Raw genomic sequence first — 3,970 nt, 5'->3', positions numbered from 1 at the left:
CTCATTGACCACTTCCCTAGATGGGGTGGCATGAGGAAAATGCCACGAAGGAGGTGGGGGGGGGGGGGGTGTTAAAGCGGTCGATTGCTGGTGAGAATTAACAGCGCGCAGTCTACACTTTGCGGTGTGATAAACTGTGGTGGGTTTATTGTACCTGACAAATTACTCATTTCAATCTTTTATCGGCTCAGAAAGTATCACACTAACACTAACACTAACACTCACACGCGCACACACACGCACACACAAATACAATCATACGGACCCAATAAAGTTGTACATTTAGGGAATATTTATCCACATTAAACTACATGGGCCTATATGTCTTATTCTACATTCTACTTTCCACATGAAACTGTTGGCTCACCCCTTAATCAACCAAGTAACCAATACTTTTGTATGAAAATTTTATAGTGTGCTCACACTTTTGGGCTAGTTTCAATCTCTGAGCCCCCACCCTCCCCAGTTCCCCACCGCCCACCCGTCCATACCTTCACAGACGCAGTGCCGCTTTGAACGTGGACAGCGAAACCGAACGGCTACATACACCTTTGTTTGTTTAATACATTTATTCCACGCATGCGTACTCTGACCACCAACCCCATATCGCATCATCATGGTAAAAAGACATTTTAGAGCTCCGATTGTATCACTTCCCAATCTAGATTTTGCGCGAAAGGGGTTTCCGTGTCGTCTGCTCGGGTTGCAGGAGGCCGCACAGTACTATTTTTTTCCTGGATAAATATTAGCGCGCGTACACGCAAAACAAGGCAACATGGCGAATCAGGTTCGACCAATGGGAGATACCCGTTATATTGCTTCAAAGGTAAGACTAACTAGGGAAGAGTATCTAGTTTCCATGACGACCGGCATTTGGATGTAGGCCTGTCTTTGAAAGATCAAAAGTTGACAAGTTCCTAAGGGCAAGGGGTTTTCCGTATAATGGCTATATAGGTAAATGCATGACAGTGATGCGTTAGATGTTTAGCAAAATTACTTTAACGAGGTATAGTTCCTAACTCCATTTTGATACGCTGTGAGCATCGTTGTGAAATGACAAAGAACGGTACCTCTACCCGATCTCATTGGTCTGTAATAAGAAATTGCCTTCATCAATTGATAAGTATTTTCTGTTTTTTGGTGGGTTTTTTTTTTTTTGACAGTATGCCGACACATTATGTCTTGAAGCTTAACAGTAAAGGTATATAACATTACCAATTGGCACGTCAGGAATTCCCACGATGCAGTGTGAATTAAACTTATTTTTAACAAGGAAAATCTCGCGAATTTTCGGCCACATACACAGGCATATACACACACACACAAAAAGGGACATAATGAGCCCATTTGAAAACTTCACTGTCCAGCAAAGAACGATAACGATATTGATATACGGAATTAAAAAGTAGTTTGTTTCACTTGGGGAAATGATTGCTGACTACCAACTGTGGCGTTTATAGTTCGATATGTCATTACCGGGGCCGCCCCGATAAACACAGCACTCGCTTACGGTTTACATCACGGTTCAGCGCAACATTATCCCTCCAGCTCTCTGTGGAGGAAACAGGTTTCCTACATTCAAAGAAAAGCAAAAAGTATATAAGATTTCACTTATTATAAAACATATAGCACAGAATTCAAGGGAATGATTCGATACTTCGACATTTTTCTTGCATATCCGTTAAGCCTCAAGCCTGCAATTATTTCCAAAGATAACGCCAAAGACGTGCATTTTGGGGCGTTTTTTTGTTTTTTCTATACTTGATAAGATTTTGAATATATTGAATTTTAAGGTAATTTGTATTTCTTGATATTTGCTCTTATGTTTAAAAAAGTATCGTAAATACTGCAGAGAATACCCATCGATTATTATGCTGTGAAATATTATATATATATATATATATATATATATATATATATATATATGATATCAATTTGTTCGTCAATGTAAGGCAGACAAAGCATCTAATCATGCGATAAGCATCAAAGCAATATAGTGGGAGACAACACTTAATACAATGTACCGAGTTTATCATCATACTTTATATAGTTTAAACAAAAATTTTACAGGGAATTAAAATGCCATATTTTCAGCGAGGGTCAAAACCTTCCAAGGACATCTCTGCATGACGTTATTTCATATCCATCCTCGCACTTTAGCAGCGACCCCCGCCTACCATGAAGCAGGTTTACATCTGTGAGTGGCAGTGGACGAAAAAACATGCGCCACCACGATAATTATCTCAGTTGAAGTTGCCTGCTTGGTTTGACGGAAGAAACAAACACACAATAGAATGTCAATCCTCATTCATGAGTCTCTTGGAATGCTATTAAAGTCTCCCTGTCACGTTACTATCGATATTTCGTAAGTTGACTTTGTCGTTTATTCCTGACATGATTATGATGATGTATTGACACTGTGTTTGTATGAAGTGTCTTCATGGTGTCTGTAGATGTCGTGGTCCTCGGAAGGTTAAACTCCGATCACATACCTTCGACTGACTTGCTTTGTACTTGAGGAATATAGGGTGGCAGACGCATCTTCCTCACCCCCCCCCCGCCATATCTCTCTATCGTTCCTGTTCTCTCTGTTTCCCCTTGCCATTCTTTCTCTTCGATAAAATTTAACCCACCACACGCCAGATATGTACCATTATCTGTCTGTTTAGACACTCATGCCGATTTATTTTACTGTAAAGTTTCATGTGGTATGAGAATGTATCTGAAAATACAATGTCTTACCTCTATTTTTTTTTCCGAATACTGAAATTTTCAACAGTCAACTGATGTTGATTGATTGATTGATTTGATTTGATTTCTGAATTTCCTTTTCATACATAAATGAAATATGAAGTCAATTGAACGAACTATTTGTTTGTTTGTTTTCCATTTTTTCTGTGTGAAAACTGCATAATTAGCATATGATTTGCTGTATCCATGTAGGGATCAATTGTAATGCGATATGATAGATTTTCTATTTTCTTGATTTTGTGAACAATTTATTCAATGTGAAATACGTAATAGAATGATGTTAATATCAACCAAGGAATCAGTTTTTGATATCGTGATATTTGACGGGATATTACATCGGAAACCTCCTTTTAGATGAGTAAGTGAAATACAACCTCAACTCAGGCAGTGTCAGGACATTGCTGTAACATCCCTTGCAAGGTTAGAAAGCAGACTGATTGAGTAAAGAACTGTTAAGAAGGTCACCGGGAAGAAAACTTCAAGAGAGTCTGCGCACTGAAGGAAGGCAGTGTCGACTGGAGACAAGATCTATAAGGCGCCAAAGTCATATCCGATTGTTTTTATGTCGTCTATGAGTAGGCCTATATCAGGTGTGTTGTGGATGGCGTTGCAGTGGCTGTATGTGCATTGTAGGGTCCCCCTCACTCTGGCACGGAGTTGGAAGGGCTGATATTTCCTCTGGAGTCAGGCAGGCCCACGTTCCGCGCCCAGAGCGAGATGCCATTGCGATGAGCGATTGCTGCTCAGAACATTCAGACGTTGTAGACTGCTCTTAGACTCTACGTTTTTATTAGGGGACCATAGAAAGGAGAAAGAGCTAAACAGCCATCCTTTGGTTCTAAATTTAGCTCCAAATGCCCGCTTACCCTTCGTCCATCCCCCCCCCCCCCTTCCTCCTTACTGATCGCTTCACCATCTCATTGCCTTCTGGTAGCCCCTTAAAAGGTCTTTGCATTCCGAGACGTCGAAATTCCTTGCAAGGATATAAGATATCCTACACGGATATCCTCTCGCCCGCAAAAATCGTGACCCGCCCCGTCCTCTTTGCGCCCTTCTTACCTATCAACGAAGATTTCTTGCGCTCCGCGCGCGCGCTCTTCGACAAAGGCTCATCCTTAACCATCCAATCACGTCGCGCCGCTTCCTAGCAACGGACACAAGCGCACACCAACTGTCTATCCTAATCCCCTATCTACACCCTCTAGGTCTTGTTCGCACA

Source organism: Diadema antillarum, unplaced genomic scaffold, assembly GCF_040938485.1.
Source record: "Diadema antillarum isolate AM-2024a unplaced genomic scaffold, OU_Dant_1.0 seq00000687_RagTag, whole genome shotgun sequence".
NCBI classification, from domain to species: domain Eukaryota; kingdom Metazoa; phylum Echinodermata; class Echinoidea; order Diadematoida; family Diadematidae; genus Diadema; species Diadema antillarum.
Note: the sequence above shows the minus strand (reverse complement) of the source record.